Genomic DNA, 27,517 nt, shown 5'->3' on the forward strand with positions numbered 1-27,517 from the left:
CGAGAGCAGATCAATACACCAAGCATCGAGCTCCCAGGTAAGACTAATCAAATGTAGAATGCGCAAGTCGCTCACAAAACAATGGATGTGGGTCCGCTGCAAACTGCTGGTTCACTTTGCCTTCGCTTCACCTTCACCTTATGTATCCCTTTTGTTTAATGGATAGGCCTGCACTCTCTACACACCGACAAACAGTTCAGTGGACAAAAGAAAATCACCAAAAGTCACTGTGTGTCGAGTGGAGTGTGTCTTTCTGTCATGTCTGCATGCCTTCCCAATTTATAGAAATAGGTGTTAATGTAAGTGTGGGTGTAAGTATTACGTGCTAAAACACAAAAACAGAAAAACGTACTTTTTCTAGCTTCCTAGCACTCTTTCTCCAGCTTTCCCAACACGTACCTTAGTGCGGGGTGCTGAATGCACTCGCCGCCCGCAAGACACAATAGGTGCTGGGTATTAGGAGTGCTATGTGCTAAGTTCGAAGAACGCTATAACCAACAACAGAATACGAGATACTAGGCTTGCTCACTTTCCTGCAGGGCCAATACCATGGGTTTCAAATATACCAAGACCCACAAGGGGTAGAGGGCAAGATGGCTTTGTGAGGGAAAACGAGGGGTGTAAGTGCACTAGCATCTCAGGCACTCATAGTCTCACCATAGCCCTTAAGTCTTAGGTCTTCACCAGGCAGACCCCAAGGAACACAGGGAACATGCCTGGGTGTGACCCGCAGCCTCGCCTGACTCACAGACAAACCACAGGACACGACACCAGTAACAACCACAGAGGGTCCGCAAGATACCGTTACTGGTCCCCCAGTTCCCAAGCTCCGGCCCTCGCCTTCCCTCGTTTCAGTGCCACTCTTTCATCTCCGCTGACTACTCTGCTCTCAACCCAGTCGAGGAATGAAAATGAGAGGAAAGAACCTCTCAATGTGAGAAAGTGTCTAGGCGCACCTCACCTTGGAATCAGTCAGTTAGTCAATGAGGCCCCTTCCAACACCCTCACTCCTTTAGGTATTTGGAAATACATCCCAGGCATACATTTTGGTTGAGTTAACATCCCAAATCCCTGGTCAAAAACACTAATCCCAATCGCTCCATATCCTGGGTTCAACTTGCCACTCCAGAACACTAAGACCATGCACAGCTAGAACATGGTCAGTAACGAAAACTGGGACCCAAATAAAACTTAATTAAGTAATAAACCCAGGGATGGGCAGGCATTACTGGGTCAGGTAATTGCAAGGGCCTTAACGTGGGTTCCAGGAGATTAACAGACCCGGCATATCCCCCCCATTGAGGGGTGTATTGCTATTACCACCATGGCATGCTTTCTTAGATGCTAAAAGCTTTCTGTATGTTGAAAAATGGTGCGGTTGCTGTTTCTCAGGTTAAATAAACTACAAAACAAAATGGTCGCTATGGAAGTAGGGATAACCTCTAGTCCTACCTCCTTTTCCATCATTCCATGGCGGCCATTGCCACAAAGTGCCAGAACAGTGAGTGTTGCTGGAGCTGGCAAGGAATGACACGCCGACAGTTACATGGAGCTGAGGTTGGGGTGGAAAGGGGAGTAGTCGTGGGAGGTGGAAATGGTGAGGGGTGGGGAGTAGGCGCCGAGGAGCAGTGAGGGCTTACCTGATCGGGAGGCAAGATGGTGGCTTCCTGCTATTGAGGAGGCCTGATAAGCAGACAATACCGTGAGGCACAGTGCGGTTTCCAAGCTTCATGATTTGGTCGGCGGCTACATAACACCTGCTCTCTGGTGCTAATATGATATATAAAATAATTTTGCGTATTCTGTGCCGCAGTTTTTAAGACTGTCAAAACAATTTTCAAAGGATTAACAATTAAACAGAGTTCTTAAATTCAAGCCAAAAGACCTATTTATTCAGGGACAGAGATAGGTTGCATTTGCAAACCAATGTATAGTTCAGCTTGTGTCACATGGTAATGTCGAAAAACACATAGTTCCAATAAAACGGCAGGTTACGCGGCACAGCGAAAAATACAATGTACTATTAAAGATTACAGCAAGGATCTTATTAATTAGACAATACACATTAATTAAAAACTTGCTAATTTGGCCTGTTCTCACTTTTTATGAATACCATTATACAAATGTCATGTGCGCCCAATGTTTTTAGGAAAACACGTTTAGGCAATGTAAAAAAATAGTATGGAAGATTCAACATAAACGAAAACGGATAAGGTTATACTTTACTCTCAGAGTATTGTCTCACCTGGCACAGAGGTGCCATAATCCTAGCTTCGTGGGAAGAACAGACACTTTATTAGTATATCCCAAGGCATTTGGGTTGCAGGAAAAAGTTTGGAAAGCTAACAAAAATCGATTTGATCCCTTTACACTGATATTCATTTTGTGGAAAATTTCTGTGGATTATATTTTTGATTACATAGTAAATTTGCAGTCATGTCCTAAGGTAAGCCCAAAAATACATGTCAGATCAAAAATAAAATGTGTTTGCAGTTGTCTTCGAATTTGTTCTATGTCCTTAACTTATCTCTCAGTGAATCCTGGTTCAATACGTGTTTTCCGCATGCGAAGACACTGCAAATCTGCCTGTAATTTTTTAGAATAGAACACCGCTCTCCCCACAAACGCAGTCTTAAAAAACGTAAGCTTTTCATAGCGTATGACGTCATTACCACAGACTTTTGCGATTCCTAGTGTTTAAACCATAATAATATGTAATTGATTTTATCGTTATTAAAGAACATTTGTTTACCTACGAAGAGTCCTCATAGCGCTGAGCAAAAGGCGTAGAGAGTGAAGCAAATTACAACAACGCAAGAAAGCACAGAAGAGGAGAACAAGTGAAAAACGATCACGGTCTCTAGACCTGATCCCCCAAAAACGAAAGTACAGAAGGCAGGGTCACGTTGTACGTTTCAGGGATTAGACCTGTAGGGAAGCCAGAAGAGCATGCTAGAGCTGGTTGAGGTGATTGGTGGGGGAGTGTGGTGGCAGGGCGGCACAGCAGAAGGGGGCAGTGGGGGAAGAACCACCCTGAAATTGACAGGGGAAAGGAGGGAGGCAGCAAATGTCGACCTTGTGGAGGGCGGCCTTCACAGCTGCCTTCTGAAAGGTCGGTCTTTTGTTTGCAGGGTTTAGACCCGAACAGAATTACCTATGTAGAGCACATAAGTAATCTCCAGATTACAGGCGGTAATCCTCGTTAAACTGAGTTCCATTCTTCCTCGTCACCTTCTTTATATACGGAAGGATGCAGTTCTGAAGAAACAAAATATGGGCAACACGTAGTCCTTCCAGACACACGACCAGTCAGGGGTCAAGTCCTAAAAATAAAAGTGGGGGGGGACTCATCAACAAACGCAATGGGATGTAACGTTTCCAGAAAATAGCATATCAAGGTGAAATATGCACATTTAATTAAATTGGCTTTGTTTAACCAACCGAATTGCACAGTACGAATGGCATTTGCCTTTCATAAAATCAACAGACACACAAAACCAGGAGAGGATATTTTCTCCTAATAGTGTTTTTGAAAACGTTAAAAGGTTTGTATGTGTAAACTCCAAGAGCCAATACAAATGTTTTCCCTGGAACATGGAGTACAGAAATTAAACATTTCACCTGTAGTTGTCCGTTATGTTTCATCAGGTTGTATAATCCAGTGGTGAAGTGTCCCACCTGCAAACCTCAGGACAGCAGGTTTGATCCCTGCGGCTCGGTGTTAATTAATAAATTCAAGGAAGACTTTCAATGTTTTTCATTTTTGCTGCGGGAGTGGGGGCTGAGTCCACCCTCTGAAAAAAGTGGGTGGGGGGGCTGAGTCCACCCTCTGAAAAAAGTGGGTGGACTCCATCCACCCGTGTGTACCCTCGACTTTAGCCCTGCGACCAGTAGAAGTGCAGGCCCTCCATGAGGAGACACATGGGCTCCTGGACATCCCGGCCTCACTCATGGGACCTTTTGCATGTCACCCCTCCTGGGAGCATGGTAGCTCCCATGTTTGTTGGTGTAATGGGTCACGTGGCAGTGGCCACGTGACCAACATAACAAAGGTCACACCCAAACTGGCTCCGGTGTCGTTCATAATGTGTGCCTGTCTGGCGCACCACCGCGTGGTGTAAGCCCATGGACAGGGCCCTCCACGAGGCCGGCGCCCCTGCCGGGCAACGCCGACCTCCACTGCTGTCTGGCCATGTGCTCATGGCTGTCATTGTGACCCCGGCCTTGGTGCCCCCAGAGCCGGGGCCGCCGTCTGCTGGGTGCCCCCGGCCACATGGGTAGCTCTGGTGATCCGGAGCGGGTGGGGTGATCCCCACCCATGAATCCGCGGCGTGATCGCTGCCCTGAGGAACCCCGTCGGGTGACCCCGACATGAGCATGGGGCCTGCCTAGTGACCCGGAGCAGGCCCCCAACAGGACCCGCTGATAAATTGTTACTCTAGTAGGCTTTGGGCCACCTCAAGTGGCCCCAGAAGGTCCCACACTATGGATAGGTACCTCCAAACACTTTCTCAAGCATGGAATTGGTCAAGGAAAGAAATCATCAAATAAAGCCTTGCTAGATTTGAAACACATTTTCACAGCTTGGCTTCTATGTGCAGTGGAAGCTTCCAATAGCAATATTTAATTATTCCTCGTATTTATTATGGACATAAACTAACAACCAAACTTGCCTGACCTTCACACTAATTTTGAGGAAACAGCACTTTTCACTCTGGAAATGAGTTATGCTTGTCCTGCTGCAAGTTAAGACATGTTTTCTGTGCGATCATTCTGGCCAGCATTGCCTGGCCTGTCATTACACTTTCACACAAATGTATGAAGAGGCAATTACATTCCCGGCCAAAGCTTCGAAGAAATGAATAACTTTGGCTCAGATAGTTATAGCATTTTAGGACTTTCTCAGTGAGCTTGTTAATTTAATCACGTTTAAAATTATATGAAACAGAATTCTGCTAGCAGTCATATGGTAAAAGTTAAATACTGTGTTAACAGAGATAGCATAAAGTAAACTCACCCCATTGCTTTTTTTGCAAATCTATAAGCATTTGGTCACCCAAAAGGCTTTACAGAGCGGCCCATTCGCAAGAGAACAGTTATTAACTGATGTGTTATAATGCGCCTAATACCGTAGATCAGTCTAGAAGCGCGGACGGGGATTCGAACCTGTGTTGCTCTGCGTGGTCTTGCTTCCAGGAATAACGCATTGGCCCTAAGCTATTGTCCCGGCCCATAGCCAAAAACATAGTTTATAAATGATAGGAATTACCTTCCATAATGAAGGAAACACACACTGTTATTGGAGGCAACTGTTATTTTGAAGATTGCTAGGGGAACACCACTTCAATGTCCTCAGCTCAACACAGGATGCTTGCTTCAGTCCCCAGGTTTATTAGATTTTGCTATTAGTTGCTTTTGTATGTATAAGCCATAACTCTTGGCATAGGAAGTAATGCTAGGAGAAAGTGGGGGTGGTGGAGGGATTTGCTTGTGGCCACAGGGGAGTTTTCTTTCTGTGATGGATACCCATGTATTGCATGAATTTCACGTACTCAAACCTGCTGAATGACGGACCGGTGTCCAATTTAAGGACTTCAGGAATGCCCCATGCGGAGAAGATGCTATCTAAGACTGGTATGACAGCACTGACAGCCGTGGACAATGTCATGTGTACTAGAAGGAATTGCGAATACTCATCCATGATGACTAGCCAGTACTTGCTGTCCCCAAAAGGACAGAAGAAGTCAATCGCCAGGTAGGTCGAGGTGAGCTCCGGCATGTCGGACATCTTTAGGAGTTCAGGGTTATTAGGCTTGGACATGCACTGACACAGGTGGCAGGCACCAGCCGTGCGTTTCACCATCTGATTTAGTCCTGGGAACCACATGTTGACTCTCATTTGTCCCTTCATCACCACCACTCTTCATTGTCCTTCATGAGCTAGATCTATGACCTGTTGCTGCATATTCATGGAAATCACTATTCCTTGTCCTTACATGATGAGCCCTTCTGCAGATATCGACAACTCATCTCTTATGCTCCTGAAACAACTGAAGTTCTATCACGGCATGGTCTCCAACTTGCCTCTTAGTGAAGTCTATGTTTCCACCTTTCGGACCTAATCAGGTCCCACACTCGCTGCAGTTTGACGTCCTGTTCTGAATGTTCCAGGATCATTGTTGGTGTGATGGCCCTGGGGGCCCGTGATAAGTAAGGAAGTTCACATACTCCTTTGCCATTGAGTCATTGGTGGAGATGTCAAGTAATGGTTGCCGGAATATGAAATCCACCAAGTTTTATTCCTTTCCTGGCTTGTGAATAATCGTGAAGTCTTGGTCCTGCAATCGCAGGCCCCATCTCTCTATCCGTGGTGGCATGTTGCATTTAGAGCTTCCGTAAATGGTCACCAGGGCTTGGTGATCCATTACGATCGTGAAGGGCTTGCCAATGAGAAACATCTGAAAGTGCTTTCAAGCCCATACGACAGCCAGGCATTCCTTTCCAGGTTGCAAATATCTTGTTTCTACTTCCAACAGGCTCTTCCTTGCATAGGCAATTACAGTTCGGGGTGATTCTCGACCTGTTCGATGTTGCGCCAAAATCGCCCCTAGGCCAACTGAACCTGCATCTAGTTTCTTCCGTACCCATGTTTGGGTCAAAGTAAACCATGCCTTCAGTCGAGGCAATATCTTTATTTGTCCGAAAGCCTCCTCACAGTGCTGAGACATCTGAATACCCTACCCTACTTGGTGAGTTCCCTGAGGGGGGCATTGGTAGTCACAAAGTCTCTGAGATGTCGGCTGCAGTAGCTGACCATCCCTAGGAAGGACCTGACTTCACTAACATCCAGTGGAGCTGAAATCTCAGAGATGGCAGCCACTTGGCTTGGATCAGTGCTCATGCAACTGTGTGAGAAAATATGTCAATAGAACCTAACATGAGATTTGTGAAACACACACTTGTCCCTGTTCAGTGTCAGACCGGCCTCTCCGAGCTCCATGCAGACTTGGTAAAGAGCTTGATCATGCTGAGCGATGGTGGCACCAAACACCAGGATATCATCACTATAGTTGAAGCAGTTACTCACATGACTAATCACACGCTGCAACCTCTCTTGAAATTTTTCAGCTGCCGAGCAGATGCCAAAACTGAGTCTCTTGTATCTGAAGAGCCCAATTGGTGTGGTAAAAGTAGGAATGTATCGGAAGTGTTGGTCTATCATGATCTGATTATAGCCTTTGTTCAGGTCGAGCTTCGAGAACACTTTCGCCCTGTTTAGCAGGCTGATCATGTCATCCAGGTGCATTCCTGGAGGCCTCTCACGCCGATGGCCTTGTTCGCTTGATGCATGCCCTCACAAATGAGTATATTGTCGGGGGATACTCTCTTGGGTACAGCCACTATGGCGACCATGCACAGGGTCGAACGGTTCAATTATTCCATCCTTCAAAAAGCACTGTATCTCTTCTTCGACAAGTGGTTGCAGATGAACTGGTGTTCTCCTAGAGTGCTGAGCCACAGGCGTTATGGTTTTGTCAGTGTGAAGCATCACAGGGTCTCCTTTGAGGCATCTGATGAAGTCAGGAAGGCTTGCATGATTGATAGTGCATGTTGCATGGTGTAGGACACAGCGCGGGTTCGATACCGGGAACCCGCGCTTAGAAACCTCTGGGTATTCAGCGCGTTATAAATAACTCATCATATCATGGAGTTGTACCCCTGCGACCGTCCAGGTGGAAAATTGCAGGCAACAGCCAAGTGATTCTCTCTACCACACTTGGCTCGGGCTTGTCCAAAGGCAGGACACTTCACACCTTCCTGATAAGGGAATGGAAGGCCACATCTGTAGCATCATCAAAGCAACAAGGATCCGCTGGGTGCGCTACTGCTTGTAAGCCTGCCTCGAGCTGGAGTTGCTGACGAGACTTGGCGTACTTGTTCTCTTCCTGGAGTCTTTGTGCTTTAAATTTGCGAGGCTTACGTAGCTGCTTGAGACTCCATCCTAGCCATTTGTAGTATTGTTGACAGAGGAAGCGGTTCACGTAGTAGTTTTCTTCTGAACGATGAAGACAAGCATTCTCCTATAATATTTAGTCTAATGGCCTCTTCAATTGTGAATTTGTGGAATTCACAGTGCGCCACTAGTTTACGAAGCATCCATGGATTCACCCACCATCTGGCATGCCACGTTGAATGTGTGTCTCTCGTGGTCAATGTTGTGCTGTGGGTCGAAGTATTTGGTCACCGCTTCTTTGAGGCCTTTATGTGTCACAATGTCTTCTGGCGGGAAAATAGGTATGAGATCTTCTACTTCATCTCCCTCTAGATTCACCAGCAGCCGCCTGGCGCAGTTTCATCTTTGGCGCGCAAGTAATTTTCGAATCTCCAGATCCATCTCTCCCATCGGGGCTCCAGGGCCTGCTGGTGACCCATGTCAAACGGTCCAGGCCGGCAAAAGACTGCTGTGCTACCTGGGTCTTCGGCTTCTGACATTTTGGCAGTCGGATGATTATGGTGCCACATCACAACTTTGTCTGCAGCATGCGTCGCTGTGAGGGCCTTTGTATTTTCTTATTTTCAAAGGAGAAATCCCACCTTCGTCGCCATTGTTGTGTTTCTCTGGGTTCTTTTAGAATTTGTCCCTCACTAGAGGACAGCGTGCAGAGCGAATGCACGCACACTCACACACATAAGCAGGCCCGGGCCTGCAATAATGACAGGAGCCCTCAGAAACTTGAACCTTCTTTATTGTTTTCCCACAGTGAACTGACGCTTCCCAGGTTCCCTACAGCGCATGCATGAACATCGCGCATGCTGATTGGTCCATGTGACGGAGCTCCGAGGCTCCATTAACCGTGTGCTTACCAGGACATTACAGAAAGGATTTTGAAGACAATTCAAAATTATATCTATTTCGATCGTTGTTGTGTATTTTTCAGTCAACCACAAAATCTTTTATCATATGCCTGACTGTGAAGAATGTAGCACGTTTGCACCTTCTACCTGAGTAGGAGTTTTAAAATTAGTATGAAAATTATTTTGCCAAACTGTTGATGCTGCCACTACTACCGTGATCTACAGACAGACAGATATTTATTTTAGAGTGTACAATTTCAATCTTCTGTTAATATTGTAAGGAATATGAAGAAAACACATATGTATCCCAAAATCCTAACTTTAGGAACATTCCAGATACTTGAAATGTGCACAATTTCAGTCAGCTTTGTTTGGCACAGTCAATGGCATCTATAAGGAACTCATGGTGGCAACTGTAAAGACAGACACAAGTGATCACAGTTCAAGGGTGTTTATTAAACTGTATAATGGGCGAGAAAAGCACCTAATCTAAACATAATCCTGAGATGGTAGCAAGCTACAACCTTCAAATAATAGGCAATCCTATTGGCGCCTTGTCAAATAAAAAAGGCCCATACTAAAGGAAAACGATTGCCAATCCGTACAACTACATTACAAAGTAGTGTGGGATAATGATCACAAGAAAAGAAAGAAGTGTTCACCAAATGATAAGTCAGGATGGTAAGGCTGGGGTCTCCCTTCCCCACGTTTTTAGCACCGGACAAGGCAGGACCTTTGAGCACAGCACACTCCTGGGTCTCGCCAGCACGAGGTTGCAGTTCCTTTCAACGATGCCAGGACCTCTGGGGTCAAGTTGCTTTCCTCAAAAGTCTCTGGCCTTGGAAGGCCTGCTGTACCACAAACAATAAACAAACAAAAGTTATTTGGGTAATCTTTCACCTTGGACGATTGCTCTTTGCCCCTTTGCATCCTCCTCAACCGGGCTCTGATCCTTCTTTCAATGTTAGCCTCCCTCAATCGAGTTCACTATGGCCTCACTCAAAATGCATCATTCAACAAGTTTCAATGTCCTTTTGAACAACTATCCATTGTGGACATCCCTCCGCCGGGTTTACGCTTGTCGTTGCAATGTTCATGGGTAAATCCTGGTTTATCCTCAATTTGTAGCCATCTCTCTGTCGGGTTCGCATTTGCCAGTTTCACAGTTCAATCAGTTTTCTCCAATGTGTCAAAGACTTTCGAGTGTACGAGCGGTTTTGCCCGACCCTCGTGGGACCACTTTGACACTCCCCACTGGCCTCTCCTAATGCCTCTTGGTTCTCGTAGTTTCAACAAACAACATAACCCATGAAGTCTTCAGTCAGAGTCCTTCGAGTGAGCGTCCAGTGATGCCTGACTTCTTCTTCTGAAGCTTCTACTATTGTTTCTTTTAAAGTTAATTACACAAGTTCTTTGCTCAACAAGGTTGCCGCCTGCAACCTTGGGCCCAGCACAGCTCGGTTTTACCATCTGTCTTCTCCGACTCACCGGCTGTGCTAAACTGTTGGAGTTTCTTGTCTCGGGAGCAAAGAACGGCACTACGGCGACAAACGCTTCCTCCCGCTTTGGCTATCAGCGCGGGAGAGCCCCGTGTACCGTTGACACCTGTCACACCACATGCCAGCTGGACTTCCCGGTCTTATTATATCCCTTTCAGAGGCTTTGTAGGTCTGAGTTGAAAAGGGCAAGGGCCGTTCCCCCTTTGTCGTTCCCCCTTTGTCATCCCTCCAGGTCTCGCCGCCTTTCTCCTCCGCTTGAACTGCCGGTCAGGTGTAGCAATTTCCTTGTGCGTTCGGCCTTGCTCAAAGTGTGCTCTTGTGCTCTGCCTTTTATCCCTGTAGTTTAGGGAATGGGCCGTCAGGTGTGCAAAGTTATGGTCAATTGCCTGACTCTGCCTGACCCTTGTGTTGGAATATGTCAGGTAAACAGCTCTGCTGTTAGTTCGTTGTTTTTCACGGTGTAGGAAAGTGTTTGTGTCGGAAAGGGTGGGTAGGGCTTCTAAGTACCCCATGGGGTAGGATGGGGAAAAGGGGTTGGAAGGAAGGGGGTACCGCGTGTTGCCTGTTGGTATCCCACTTCTACTCCCTGAAGACCGCCCCCTTCCAGGTGATCCTCCCGCACCGGTTCACCCCCAGGAACTGGATGCAATAGCGATGGCCGTATCCTGGCCACCTGGATGACAGATCTCTGGGGTCTATCGGGTGAGACACTTTCAGGTTTCTTCAGAGACGATGTCTACTGCTGAGGTTCACCCCATGATTATGACCACGATACGCATGTGTTTGTTAACACTTTAATGCAACAATGTATTCGTGCCTGAAACCACTTAGGGAACTCAGTATGAGGGTCCCAGTAACATCTGGTAATTACAGAGTGAGATATTATCATCCACGGTATCTGGGTTAATAGATTACAAAACTGATGAAGTTTATTTGACTTTACTTCATTGATTTAATTGCAATTAATGCACAGATAACATTGCAGAAGTATTATACAACCTGTCATGCCATTGGCAGGTATGTAAATGCCCTAATCACATTATGTACGTAGCCCATAACATTGTTCAAACAAATAGGTATACTGTCACTTTAACAGAGAGTGCAGCCGGCGGCAATGCGAACGCGCCGATTGCGTTCTGAAACAAAACTATCCATCCCCCTGGACCTGCGCACGCGCGGGTCGCCAAACAACGTAAGTAAACATATACAGACATACATTTTTTAGATGTTGCAATACATGTCAAAGAGGACAAATATGAGACTAATATCTACCACAAAGAGACTGACCGTAACAACTTGTTACATCGTCTCAGTTTCCATCAACCGAGTTCACTCAAGAATTTACCTTACAGTCAGATGAGAAGAGTAAAGCGGATTGTTAACGATCCTGTATTATGTGCCAAAGAAATTGAATTAATGGGGAGAAGATTTAAAGCCAGAGGATATAAGGAAACAGAGATCACAGCGGCAAAAGAACGTTTGACCACACAGACACCGGAGTTACGAGCAAGTGAGAAACCAGAGAAAGGAGATAACCCCATGGTGTTTGTATCGTGCTACTCCTTACAGAGTAGTCGTATAAAAGCAGCAATACTGAAGAACTGGCAGATTTTGAAAAATGACACTAGAGTGGAACATCTATTCAAGGAATATCCCATTTTTGCATACAAAAGGAGCAGCAATTTAAGAGACAGATTGGTTAAAACAAGACCGATGACACCACAACCTCTGACACAGAGGATAGTCACATATCCATGTCTGCACTGCAGCAATTGTAACTATATCACAAAGGGGAACGTCATCAATCACCCGCACACAGGTGAAAAGATCCAATTGAGGAGCTTTGCAACGTGCGACACCATCAACATAATCTACGCTATTAAATGCCCATGTGGCATCTATTATGTTGGACAATCGACCAGACCGGGTCGAATTCGATGGAATGAGCATAGATCATGCATACGCACGAACAACAAGAACTCCGCAGTGGCGAGGCACTGGGAGTCCAAAAACACAACATCAACCAAATTAGGATCCAAGTATTGGACGTTGTGAAACCAAAAGACAAACATGAAGACATTACAAGAAGGAGCAATCAATGTGAGTTTTTTGGATAGACAGACTGGATTCTCTCAAACCAGGGGGAATTAATGAAGAAATAAATTATGTATGCTTCCTATAGCTTGCATTGAAAGGAGTAACATGCTACAGCAATAGACTATACTTAAACATTTTTATAAACATGTGGAATAGCCATTGTGGTATCTTGAACTGTACTCTCTACATTGGACTGTCATTTATTGTTTATTATCTGTCTATTATCTGTTGTTTTACTTTTTTCAGTTAATTTAGTTTCTTAGTAGATGTTCATTCCGATACAACCAGAATATGACTCGACGAGTTCACAAGGGGCGATATTCCCATTTGGAATACTTTTCCAAACGGGACCCAAGGCAGAGACGATGTCGACTGCCGAGGTTCACCCCATGATTATGACCACGATACTCATGTGTTTGTTAACACTTTAATGCAACAATGTATTTGTGCCTGAAACCATTTAGGGAACTCAGTGTGAGGGTCCCAGTAACATCTGGTAATTACAGAGTGAGATATTCTCATCCACGGTATCTGGGTTAATATATTACATAACTGATGAAGTTTATTTGACTTTACTTCATTGATTTAATTGCAATTAATGCACAGATAACATTGCAGAAGTATTATACCACCTGTCATGCCATTGGCAGGTATGTAAATGCCCTAATCACATTATGTACATAGCCCAAAACATCGTTCAAACAAATAGGTAAACTGTCACTTTAACAGAGAGTGCAGCCAGCGGGAACGTGAACACGCCGGATGCGTTCTGAAACAAAACTATCCATCCCCTGGACCTGCGCACACGCGGGTCGTCAGGCAACGTAAGTAAAGATATAAAACCAGCGTCTGCAAAGGACGCGGTTTCTTCGAGTGCAGCACAGTTGGCGGCACGGATTTATATGCAGGTAAGCCTAACACCAAAGATAGCAGTAACAACAAGACTGGGAATATGTGGGATACATACAGTTAATATCGTGTTGTGGTTCTTCACAGGCCATCTCTTGCGAGTATGGCTCTGAGGCAAGACGGGAAGAAATAGAATGGGAGGCACACGCATTACTGCAAAGACAGGTACATCTTTTGAAGTTTATGTTAAAACATGCTTCAACCAGTAACCGACCATAAGTTTACAGGCATTTTATCTGATTTTGTTTTCTATTACTTACGGGGACATAAACCTTGATGCCTGACATCACGCGAAATGGTATGTGTTTATGCAAATTTAACTATTGAACGTTTCTGTTTTCTTTGTTATGCATATTAATGAACATAAATATGGATATATGTATTATACGATTGACATTATTATCGAACATGTTGAATTGATTTAACTACTTCTCATTTTTATCTCAACTGCTTTTCACTTTAACACGTAATGGGGATGGTTCCCTTTGTACATGAACCAAATGTGATTATGATTTGAAACGTGATTATTCATTTAACAAATGATGGCAATTTGTAAATGGTAAAATGATATGCAGGCTAGTGCCTAGAGCCCTGATGACGGACAACGTCCGAAATTTATAGCCATAACACACTGATAGGCAAAAAACTAGTGAAGGATGCCTAAGCCTAAATAATAAAGAGAAGATAAGATTCTTCATAATTTTAGCAAAGAATACGGAGTGGTGTTTTGAAATAACATTATGAAATAATACTGCGGTATTAATCAAAATTGAAGCAACTCGTATTGAAGGGCAGAGGAGAGCACACCTAGGGCCAGATTCAGTTCTGATCCCTTTCTCAGTGTCTACATTTATACCTTGTGCCAAGGTTTTAAGGTGTGCCCCAAATATACAAGCATACATACATACATATGAACAAAGATACAACATAAGGAACTACAATTAAGTACAGCTGTGCCCACCCTCTCTAACCCAACTAATTCCCTTGTGGCACACACACAGGGTGGAGGCACGCCATCGTAATGTCTTTTGAAGAGATTGAAACATTAACGGATGTGAGAGCTGAAACCTTAGGTTTCACAGCAGATGAGGCAGAAGCAATCCTCACAAAAATAAGTGATTCTTCATGGTTAAGCAAGAAGGATAATGCAATTGACCCGGCAAAGAGAATTAAGCAGTTGGAATACTTGATTTGTAAAGAGATAAATCGCAAACTACATGCGATAACGTTGGGACGGTACTACAAGAACCAAAGGATACCACGTGGATTGAGAATTAACTTAAGACCAACACTTTGTAAAGAGAACAAAGATTTTGTTCCAAAGTGGGAGGCAATCTTGAATAGATGCTCCTTAGATCTGATTTTACTGACAATACAAGAGCTTACAAAGAATGTCACAACCCTAAATGCAGAGATAAAAGAAATTGAGAGTGAACTAAGCACAACATTAGGTAAAGAAGAACTTGATGAAATAGTGAAAGACATCAACAATAAACTTGAAGCATACAAAACAGAAATAGAAGGGAAGAAAGTAAGGAAATTCAGAAGGGATACGTATGACTACCTGAACGGGGAGGTCTATACGTGGATGGACAGATACAGTTCCACCACAGAGAAAACACAATAAAGGTAGCACGGATAACTCCTCTAGCACCGATTCAGAAGATAGAGATACTCAACGAAGAACACCAGAAGAGGGAATAGGAACATCTCAGAGGGAAGACCACCCCAGACCAATAAGAGCTAAAACATCAGCCCAACCTTTTTTAGGGTGACCCAGAAAGGGAAGAAAACAAGACGAGGGAAAAAGAGACACAAGAGTAGAAACAAGAGCAGCACGTCAGCTACACAAGAAGACCTAGTAATAAACGTATCATCAAGGGTCCTTAACCGGATGGAGAGGGAAGTATTACAAAAAGGGTTGAGTTTTGTGCCTACACACAGCACAGCAATATTCCAGACTAAAGTAGATCTTTTCAAACTGGTGAGAAAACTCAAGCTTAAGGTTTTCTTTGAGGAGCTGGAACCCTCTATGGATAGAGGCCCTAAGGAGGAGATACTACAATAATTCAGACAGAAAAGCAACTTTATGTCGCCTGTGAATACCCCTTCTATAGACATTTTTCAGAGACAAACTATCAATGACCTCAAACAGATCTCTTATAAACGTCTAAAGTTTAGCAATCTAAAACCAAGCGAGTTGGACATACTTAGAAATGTATTTACGGATGAAACAATCACCATCAGACCAGCAGAAAAAGGGGGTGCCCTAGTTATCATGAATAGCACAGACTATGACTCCGAATATAAGAGACAACTCAATGACATTAACACCTATGCCAAACTGAATGAAGATCCAACTATAGACATCATGCGACAATTGGAAAAACTATTAGAAAGAGCAGAGGAACTTGAGTGGATCAATGACAAAACTAAGGCGTTTCTGCTAAACAGACACCGACGCATACCCAATTTCTACACACTTCCCAAAGTACACAAACATCCCACGCTGCCACCAGGCAGACCAATAGTATCTGGCATAGATAGTCTACTACAACCTCTTACCAATATATCGACTTCTTCCTACAATCATTGGTACAGAAGACATGTACTTATACTAAGGACACAGCACATTTCTTAGACCGATTGAATGACACTGGCTACACCAGCAATTCGATCATGTTTACAATTGATGTCAAGAGTCTCTATACTTCGATCCCCCACGACTTGGGACAGGAGGCGATAGAGTGGTTTCTTGCTAATGAAGAAGGAACAATGAAAGTAGTGAAGGAATTAATCATGGTTTTACTTGAGTTCATTGCAGAAAACTCTTACTTCCAATAATAAAAATACTTTTTTTTCTCCAGACATCGGGAACATCTATGGGGGCCACCATGGCCCCAACCTACGCACATTGCTTAATGCATAAGTTTGAACAGGAACACATCTTATCAAAAATGAATTGGAAGGAGAACATTGCACTGTGGACGAGGTACATAGATGATATTTTTTGAATATGGACAGGGTCACTGGACACACTACAGCAATTCTTCACATATTTGAATATAATAGAACCAAGAATACAATTCACGTACGAGAGCTCGCTTACAGACATACATTTTTTAGATGTTGCAATACATGTCAAAGAGGACAAATATGAGACTAATATCTACCGCAAAGAGACTGACCGTAACAACTTGTTACATCGTCTCAGTTTCCATCAACCAAGTTTACTCAGGAATTTACCTTACAGTCAGATGAGAAGAGTAAAGCGGATTGTTAACGATCCCGTATTATGTGCCAAAGAAATTCAATTAATGGAGAGAAGATTTAAAGCCAGAGGATATAAGGAAACAGAGATCACAGTGGCAAAAGAACGTTTGACCACACAGACACCGGAGTTACGAGCAAGTGAGAAACCAGAGAAAGAAGATAAACCCATGGTGTTTGTATCATGCTACTCCTTACAGAGTAGTCGTATAAAAGCAGCAATACTGAAGAACTGGCAGATATTGGAAAATGACACTACAGTGGAACATCTATTCAATGAATATCCCATTTTTGCATACAAAAGGAGCAGAAATTTAAGAGACAGATTGGTTAAAACAAGACTGATGACACCACAACCTCTGACACAGAGGACAGGCACATATCCGTGTCTGCACCTCAGCAATTGTAACTTTATCACAAAGGGGAACGTCATCAATCACCCGCACACAGGTGAAAAGATCCAATTGAGGAGCTTTGCAACGTGCGACACCATCAACATAATCTACGCTATTAAATGCCCATGTGGCATCTATTATGTTGGACAATCGACCAGACCCGGTCGAATTCGATGGAATGAGCATAGATCATGCATACGCACGAACAACAAGAACTCCGCAGTGGCGAGGCACTGGGAGTCCAAAAAAACACAACATCAACCAAATTAGGATCCAAGTATTGAAAGTTGTGAAACCAAAAGACAAACATGAAGACATTACAAGAAGGCTCAATCAACGTGAGTCTTTTTGGATAGACAGACTGCATTCTCTCAAACCAGGGGGAATTAATGAAGAAATAAATTATGTAGGCTTCCTATAGCGTGCATTGAAAGGAGTAACATGCTACAGCAATAGACTATACTTAAACATTTTTATAAACATGTGGAATAGCCATTGTGGTATCTTGAACTGTAATCGATACATTGGACTGTCATTTATTGTTTATTATCTGTTTATTATCTGTTGTTTTACTTTATTTCACTTAATTTAGTTTCTTAGTACATGTTCATTCCAATACAACCAGAATATGACTCGACGAGTTCACAAGGGGCGATATTCCCGTATGGAATGCTTTTCCAAGCGAGACCCAAGGCAGAGACGATGTCTACTGCCGAGGTTCACCCCATGATTATGACCACGATACGCATGTGTTTGTTAACACTTTAATGCAACAATGTATTTGTGCCTGAAACCACTTAGGGAACTCAGTATGAGGGTCCCAGTAACATCTGGTAATTACACAGTGAGATATTCTCATACACAGTATCTGGGTTAATAGATCATAAAACTGATTACGTTTATTTGACTTTACTTCATTGATTTAATTGCAATTAATGCACAGATAACATTGCAGAAGTATTATACCACCTGTCATGCCATTGGTAGGTATGTAAATGCCCTAATCACATTATGTACATAGCCCATAACATCATTCAAACAAATAGGTATACTGTCACTTTAACAGAGAGTGCAGCCGGCGGCAACGCGAACGCGCCGGATGCGCTCTGAAACAAAACTATCCATCCCCCTGGACCTGTGCACGCGCGGGTCTCCAGGCAACGTAAGTAAACATATAAAACCAGCGTCTGCAAAGGACGCGGTTTCTTCGAGTGCAGCACAGTTGGCGGCATGGATTTCTATGCAGGTAAGCCTAACACCAAAGATAGCAGTGACAACAAGACTGGCAATATGTGGGATACATACAGTTAATATCGTGTTGTGGTTCTTCACAGGCCATCTCTTGCGAGTATGGCTCTGAGGCAAGATGGGAAGAAATGGAACGGGAGGCACACGCATTACTGCAAAGACAGGTACATCTTTTGAAGTTTATGTTACAACGTGCTTCAACCAGTAACCACCCATAAGTTTACAGGCATTTTATCTGATTTTGTTTTCTATTACTTGCGGGGACATAAACCTTGATGCCTGACATCACGTGAAATTGTACGTGTTTATGCAAATTTAACTATTGAACGTTTCTGTTTTCTATGTTATGCATATTAATGAACATAAAAATGGATATATGTACTATACGATTGACATTATTATCGAACATTTTGAATTGATTTAACTACTTCTCATTTTTACCTCAACTGCTTTTCACTTTAACACGTAATGGGGATGGTTCCCTTTGTACATGAACCAAATGTGATTATGATTTGAAACGTGATTTCTTATTTAACAAATGATGGTAATTTGTAAATGGTAAAATGATATGAAGGCTAGTGCCTAGAACCCTGATGACGGACAATGTCCGAAATGCATTGGCATAACACACTGATAGGCAAAAAACTAGTGAAGGATGCCTAAGCCTCAATAATAAAGAGAAGATAAGATTCTTCCTAATTTTACCAAAGAATACAGAGTGGTGTTTTGAAATAACAAATAATACCGCGGTATTAATCAAAATTGAAGCAACTCGTATTGGAGGGCAGAGGAAAGCACACCTAGGGCCAGATTCAGTTCTGATCCCTTTCTCAGTGTCTCAATATTATCTCACCATATCACAACATATTGAGTTGCTGTGATTATTGCAAAGAAGACAGAAACAGAGAAGTTTGATGCAAAGGTAGAGTGTCTATCAGCAGGCCCAGCTTAGGTTCATGGTTTCAAGGGTGCTACGACAGAGCATGACCTATGCATACTTGCCAACCCTACTGATTTAGGCAGTAGGCTACTGCTTTTTAAGCAGTCCTACCGCCTACAGATTTGGGTGACAGATCCTACTGCTTTTCACAGGGGCAGGTCATTTTTGTGACTCTTAAGGCAGGTTGCTTGAGACTGGCCCAGGAAAATGCATGCAACACGTTATTTAGTTAGTCTGTCTGTGGGGTGGGCGGGTAAGTGATTACTTTGAGTGATGGGCTCAGACCAATCCAATGACCTGACATCTACCTGACTCTTCCCTGCACTCTGGCCGGGACAGGCCTTAGGTGCACTAGCAAAGGTAATTGGTAGAGTGTAAAACCATCACACAGCATCTGCATATCAGCCTGATGAGGTTATCAGTCTCTGTGTTGTTCAGTTATTCATCTTGCACTGCAGGAATAAATATGTATTGCCCATGACTCTGCTACAGAGCAGTGGCAAACGTTGCCTTCTAGCTCTGTGTGATTACCTTCTGTAAAGCTAGGTGATTGAATTCGGTGTTAACTTACCATTCAGAATTATACTTTTTAAACATTTGAACACCTTTCCATGTTGTGCTGTTTGATGGATTGTGTATTTTAGAATGGTCCAGTGGTGCCAACAATGTATGTTTTGTATTTTCCTGTGATGTAATTGTCATACAAAGTATTATTTTTGAAACTTGAAAAATCCTAATACTTTTTGGTCACAGAATGTTGGCAAGTATGCCTATGTTGAAGGTTCCTTGGTGCCATGCGCGATGGCGCCCTACATTTCATGGACAGTGTCGCTGCATGCTGGGTCACAGGGGCTTCCGCACGAGCATGTAGCAGAGTCAAGTGTTTATTTGAGAGACTAACAGGGTAATTCATAGAATTTCGCACAAAAGTGGCGCACGCGGCTGGTGCACAGTGTCCCCGTGCGATACACTGCGCCAGCCGCGTGCGATAAAATCCTTTTCATCGCACAGCGTATTCATGGATTTTAGCCTCAAAAACCAGCCGTGGCGCAGAGTGGTGCAGCGACCCTGCAGCAGCGCCAGTTACGCCCCCAAGAACGCCCTCGCGCAAGGAAAAGCCTTCAAAATTCCCAAATCATCGCAAAGGGCTGCGCTAACCCTGGACTAGTTCACAGGGCAAATCCAAAGCAGTGTATTACTACACGGCAGGCCCAGCTGCACTCAGTAGGGACATAACATCCCTTCATTTTCAAGCAAATTAACTTTTCTATTAGGTGCCTAAAAGGCATGAATTCTGCGGTGTGTAAACAACGCTTGATAATTTTTAGTTTCCAAAGGCAGATGTAATTACTACATTACACAGTGTTAGGTAAACGATAATTTGTAAAGTGGTAAAGAAAATGTAACAATCAGAACCCAAACATAGCAGTTAGCTTGTGGACTTTAATATTCATAATCCAACAAGTCATACCTGAAGCAGCCAAACAGCAAACGCCAAGCGGGGAACGTGTACTTCAGTGGTTCGTGGGAAGTTTCACACGCGATTGTCCTGGGTACGTGTACATCAGGGGTGTGCGGGAAGTAACACACGCGATTCCATCAGGGCACGTGTATTCCAGGGGTGCGCGGGAAGTATCACACGCAAAAACAGCAGGGTACGTGCATTTCAGGGGTGCGCAGGAAGTATCACACACAATTCCATCAGGGTACGTGTATTCCAGGGGTGCGCGGGAAGTATCACATGCAAAAGCAGCAGGGTACGTGTATTTCAGGGGTGCACGGGAAGTATCACACGCGATTCCATCAGGGTACGTGTATTTCAGTGGTGCGCGGGAAGTATCACACGCAAAATCAGCAGGGCACGTGTATTTCAGGGGTGCGCGGGAAGTATCACACGTGATTCCATCAGGGTACGTGTATTTCAGTGGTGCGCGGGAAGTATCACACGCAAAATCAGCAGGGAACGTGCATTTCAGGGGTGAACGGGAAGTATCACACACGATTCCATCAGGGTATGTGTATTTCAGTGGTGCGCGGGAAGTATCACACGCAAAATCAGCAGGGTACGTGCATTTCAGGGGTGCGCGGGAAGTATCACACGCGATTCCATCAGGGTACGTGTATTCCAGGGGTGCGCGGGAAGTATCACACGCAAAAGCAGCAGGGTACGTGTATTTCAGGGGTGCGCAGGAAGTATCACACGCGATTCCATCAGGGCACGTGTATTTCAGGGGTCCGTGGGGAGCACTACACGTAAATTGCCCGTGTGGGTCCTCCCAGGTGTTCCCTCTACACCCTCCACAGCCCCTGCAGGCGGCCCACACCACAGGGGACTACCCTGCACATGTCCCGCAGGCAGCCCATCCACCATGCCCCCCTGCCAACCCACAGGTCACCTTGCACTACTGCCCACCAACGCATGTCCCCCTGTGCCCCCACCCCTCAGCACTTTGGTGCACCCTCCACCAGGCCACCACTCATGTCCCCCTGCACCTCCACCCCCCAGCATCCAGGGGCACCCTCCACCAGGCCCCCACTCATGTCTCCCTGCACCCCCACCCCCCAGCACTGTGGGGCACCCTCCACCAGGCCCCCACTCATGTCTCCCAGCACCCCCACCCCCCAGCATCCAGGGGTACCCTCCACCAGGCCCCCACTCATGCCTCCCTGCACCCCCACCCCTCACCAATCAGGGGCACCCTCCACCAGGCCCCCACTCATGTCCAACACATGTCTCCCTGCACCCCCACCCCCCTGCATCCAGGGGCACCCTCCACCAGGCCCCCACTCAGGTCTCCCGGCACCCCCACCCCCCACCAGTCAGGGGCACCCTCCACCAGACCCCCACTCATGTCCAACTCATGTCTCCCAGCACCCCCACCCCCAGCATCCAGGGGCACCCTCCACCAGGCCCCCACTCATGTCTCCCAGCACCCCCACCCCCTGCATCCAGGGGCACCCTCCACCAGGCCCCCACTCATGTCCAACTCATGTCTCCCTGCACCCCCACCCCCCAGCATCCAGGGGCACCCTCCACGTGGCCCCGACTCATGTCTCCCTGCACCCCCACCCCCCACCAGTCAGGGGCACCCTCCAACAGGCCCCCACTCATGTCCAACTCATGTCTCCAAGCACCCCCACCCCCCTGCATCCAGGGGCACCCTCCACCAGGCCCCCACTCATGTCCCCCTGCACCCCAACCACCCAGCAGTGCAAGGCACCCTCCACCAGGCCCCCACTCATCTCCCCCTGCACCCCCACCGCCAGCACTGTGGGGCACCTGCCATGTCCAACCCATGTCCCTCAGCACCCCCACCCCCCAGCACTGTGTGTCACGTTGATCACCTTCCGCCCCCTGCTCCTCACCTGAAGGTTCTTCTTGGCTTTCTTGGACACTGGATGGCTTCTTCCGTAGTGCCTTGGGATGTTCCTTAGATGGTTTCTCCTTTGACTTCCTGTCATGCAAGTAAGACCTGGCTCCCTCGGAGGCCACCTCGACAGGGAATGGGACCTGTCTTGAGGGGGGCCCCGAGGAGCCAAGCCCCAAAAAGACAGGGAAAAAGGCGATTGATGGCACAAAAAACCCTGCAGACTGTTCCAGGAAGGATACTCGAGTCGAGTATAGTTGCAAGAGGCAGACCGGTAAAGTTCTGGGGAGACTTCACTTCTCAGGATCACATAGGAAGCAAACTGGCAAAGCCCTAGGAATAATATACCAGCAAAGAGTACGAGGTATTGGGAGAAGTAGTAGAGTACTGTAAGCTGTCACAGAAGGATGTGTAACAATTTCAGAAGAGAGCGATGGAAGCAGAAAGGATAGAAAGAGAGGGAGAGACTAGAAGCCAGGTATAGTCCCAAACCCAAAGGATAGACAGAACCCCGAAGCTAATAGAGGAGAACGCGAGGAGGCGCGAGAGTGGCGGAGGAGACCGCGAGTCGGAACGGCGAGGCGCCGAAGGTAAGGAATCAGATTGGAATGATGAGCGGCAGACGCCGCAGAAAGAAGGAAGCAAGGTAAAATCGTAGGCTGGGCAAGTAGAGTGAAGCGCAGGTAGAAAACAGTAGGAGGCTGGGAGGAGGCTACTCGGAGGAGTAGCCGAGCGAGCGTATCATTGAAAATCACAGATACAACGCGGGGGCTGGTTTAAGTATCGGTGGCCGCCATGTTGGTTGAGGGCTAGGCCATTACTGTCATGTTCTTCATGGCAGTGCTTTCCAATCGTGCCATAGCTTCCAGGGGCGGATCATGACACTGTGGGGCACCCCACTCATGTCCCACTCATGTCCCCCTGCACCCCCACCCCCCAGCACTGTGGGGCACCTGCCAGCAGGCCCCCACTCATGTCCAACTCATGTCCCCCAGCACCCCCACCCCCCAGCACTGTGGGGCACCCTCCACCAGGCCCCCACTCATGTCCCACTCATGTCCCCCTGCACCCCCACCCCCCAGCACTGTGGGGCACCCTCAACCAGGCCCCCACTCATGTCCCACTCATGTCCCCCTGCACCCCCACCCCCCAGCACTGTGGGGCACCTGCCAGCAGGCCCCCACTCATGTCCAACTCATGTCCCCCAGCACCCCCACCCCCTTGCATCCAGGGGCACCTCCACCAGGCCCCCAGTCATGTCCAACTCATGTCTCCCTGCCCCCCACCCCCCAGCATCCAGGGGCACCCTCCACGTGGCCCCACTCATGTCTCCCTGCACCCCCACCCCCCACCAGTCAGGGGCACCCTCCACCAGGCCCCCACTCATGTCCAACTCATGTCTCCCTGCACCCCCACCCCCCTGCATCCAGGGGCACCCTCCACCAGGCCCCCACTCATGTCTCCCTGCACCCCCACCCCCCACAGGTCAGGGGCACCCTCCACCAGACCCCCACTCATGTCCAACTCATGTCTCCCAGCACCCCCACTCCCCAGCATCCAGGAGCACCCTCCACCAGGCCCCCACTCATGTCTCCCAGCACCCCCACCCCCCTGCATCCAGGGGCACCCTCCACCAGGCACCCACTCATGTCCAACTCATGTCTCCCTGCACCCCCACCCCCCAGCATCCAGGGGCACCCTCCACGTGGCCCCCACTCATGTCTCCCTGCACCCCCACCCCCCACCAGTCAGGGGCACCCTCCACCAGGCCCCCACTCATGTCCAACTCATGTCTCCCAGCACCCCCACCCCCCTGCATCCAGGGGCACCCTCCACCAGGCCCCCACTCATGTCCCCCTGCACCCCCACCACCCAGCAGTGCAAGGCACCCTCCACCAGGCCCCCACTCATCTCCCCCTGCACCCCCACCCCCAGCACTGTGGGGCACCTGCCAGTAGGCCCCCACTCATGTCCAACTCATGTCCCCCAGCACCCCCACCCCCCAGCACTGTGGGGCACCCTCCACCAGGCCCCCACTCATGTCCCCCTGCACCCCCACCCCCCAGCACTGTGGGGCACCTGCCAGCAGGCCCCCACTCATGCCCAACTCATGTCCCCCAGCACCCCCACCCCCCAGCACTGTGGGGCACCCTCCACCAGGCCCCCACTCATGTCCCACTCATGTCCCCCTGCACCCCCACCACCCAGCACTTTGGTGCACCCTCCACCAGGCCCCCACTCATGTCCCCCTGCACCCCAACCCCCCTGCATCCAGGGGCACCCTCCACCAGGCCCCCACTCATGTCCCCCTGCACCCCCAACCCTCAGCATCCAGGGGCACCCTCCACCAGGCCCCCACTCATGTCCCCCTGCCCCCCCGCCCCCCGCCCCCCAGCATCCAGGGGCACCCTCCACCAGGCCCCCACTCATGTCTCCCTGCACCCCCACCCCCTGCATCCAGGGGCACCCTCCACCATGCCCCCACTCATGTCTCCCAGCACCCCCACCCCCCAGCATCCAGGGGCACCCTCCACCAAGCCCCCACTCCTTCCTACCACCCCCTTCACCCCCAGCAGTGCGATTCGCCTGTGTACGTGTATATCAGGGTTGCGCGTGTAGTCTGACACGCGATATCAGCAGGGTACGTGTATTACGGGGTTCGCGGGAAGTTCCACACGCGATTGCCCTGGGTACGTGTATTTCGGGGTGCACGGCAAATTCCACATGCGATTTCAGCAGGGTACGTGTATTCCAAGGTGCGCGGGAAGTTCCACATGCGATTTCAGCAGGGTACGTGTATTCCAAGGTGCGCGGGAAGTTCCACACGCGATTTCAGCAGGGTACGTGTATTCCAAGGTGCAAGGGAAATTCCACACGCTAATCCAGCAGCCTAAGTGGATTCCGGGGGTGCCGGCCAGTCCTACAGGTGTATCCGCCGTGTGGGTCCTCCCAGCTGTTCAACCAACACCCTCCACAGCACCTGCAGGCGGCCCACACCACAGGGGACTACCCTGCACATGTCTCGCAGGCAGCCCATCCACCATGCCCATGCCCCCCAGCCAACCCACATGTCACCTTGCACTACTGCCCACCAACACATGTCTCCCAGCACCCCCACCCCCCAGCACTGTGGGGCACCTGCCAGCAGGCCCCCACACATGTCCAACTCATGTCCCCCTGCACCCCCACCCCCCAGCACTGTGGGGCACCCTCCACCAGGCCCCCACTCATGTCTCCCAGCACCCCCACTCCCCTGCATCCAGGGGCACCCTCCCCCAGGCCCCCACTTATGTCCCCCTGCACCCCCACCCCCCACCAGTCAGGGGCACCCTCCACCAGGCCCCCACTCATGTCCCCCTGCACCCCCACCCCCCAGCACTGTGGGGAACCCTCCACCAGGCCCCCACTCATGTCCCCCTGCACCCCCACCCCCCAGCACTGTGGGGCACCCTCCACCAGGCCCCCACTCATCTCCCCCTGCACCCCCACCCCCTGCATCCAGGGGCACCCTCCACCAGGCCCCCACACATGTCCCCCAGCCAACATGTCATCACAGTCTAGATCCCTGGCCCTTATGGTCAGCCTCCAAATGCCAAACACCCACCCGAGTATTGCATCCACCCACTTAGAAATGGCAATAACATGATAGAACCCCAATTGCAAGTTTGGAAATGAACACATGTCCCTCACATACACCCAATGGGTGTCAGTGAATGTCAAAACCCATATCATGATATGCATGAAACCAATGAGATGATACTACACATTGAAGTTTGAAGAAAAAATATGTATTAAAAGCAACATAAATTGAATAAAAAATAAACAAACAAAAATGGGAATTAAAAAAAAAAAAGACAGCATGTCCGTGAAATAATGCAAAACCACAAATCATAATCCAAAGGAAAGGTGTCCAAAGTCACAGTCCACAAAAGTAAATCCAATGTAAAATTAAAATCGAAAACCATTGCTCCATGGGTAAATCATTAAAAAAAATGAAAATGCAACAGTCATTTATATACAGATAAACAATCCAGGGTCCATGATACCAACAGAAGAAATGAAACCTATCTAATAACACTACCTAATAAAAAAAACTATATACAAAAATGTGGCCCATTGTCCAAAAGGTCCAAAAAAAAATGCAAAACCAAAGGAAACCTAACACTAACTGCAGAACTATTTACAAGGGCAGCGGGCTAGTCCGACGGCTCACTTCGGGATGTTCGGGGCCAGGGCATCATCGAACTCCTGCTCAATGTCCCAGAGGTGGTTCTCCTCCATGGCCCCGAGGGTCCGCAGGGCCGTTGACATGTTCACCTCCAACTCCCTGCGGATTGCCTCGAGGCACTCGGCCCGCCTCAGGGCCCTCCGCATGGAGTTCTCCGCCCTGACAATCGTGAGCCGTGCCTCTTCCGCCCGCTGCCGCTCCGCATCTATGGCGTGGCCCAACCGATGCCTGCCCCTCCGATGTCGAAGGCCCCGAGCCATCATGGCTCCCACCTCGTTGTTGCTGCTGCTGTGCCTCTGCCCGTGCACTGCCTCCTGCTGCCTGCATATCCTCCACTGGCTGGGGTGCAGTCGTTGATGTGGCCACCCCTGCTGGACGTCCGACTCCCGACTGTGGCAGGGATGTCTCCTCCACCAGCCTCGCCGCACCGTCAGAGGCAGCTCCACAGGGCACCCAGGTGACTAATGGGTGAGAAGATGGCACGGAGGACGACTGGCGCATAGGGGGTTCAGTTGAGGAGGGGGTCTGAGCAAGCCCCATCAAACGGAGGAATCCGGCCTGGGTGACCTGTCCCAGTAGGCCAACGCGGCCAACGAGCCATTCGAGATGACGTGCAGTCTCCTCATGAAAAGACTGCAGGTCACCTCGCATGGCCCATTGACGCAACGCCATGCTCAACCCGGACCCGGATAGCCATGTCTGCAGGC

This window comes from Ambystoma mexicanum, chromosome 4p (assembly GCF_040938575.1).
Source record: "Ambystoma mexicanum isolate Mex_15411 chromosome 4p, UKY_AmexF1_1, whole genome shotgun sequence".
NCBI classification, from domain to species: Eukaryota; Metazoa; Chordata; class Amphibia; order Caudata; family Ambystomatidae; genus Ambystoma; species Ambystoma mexicanum.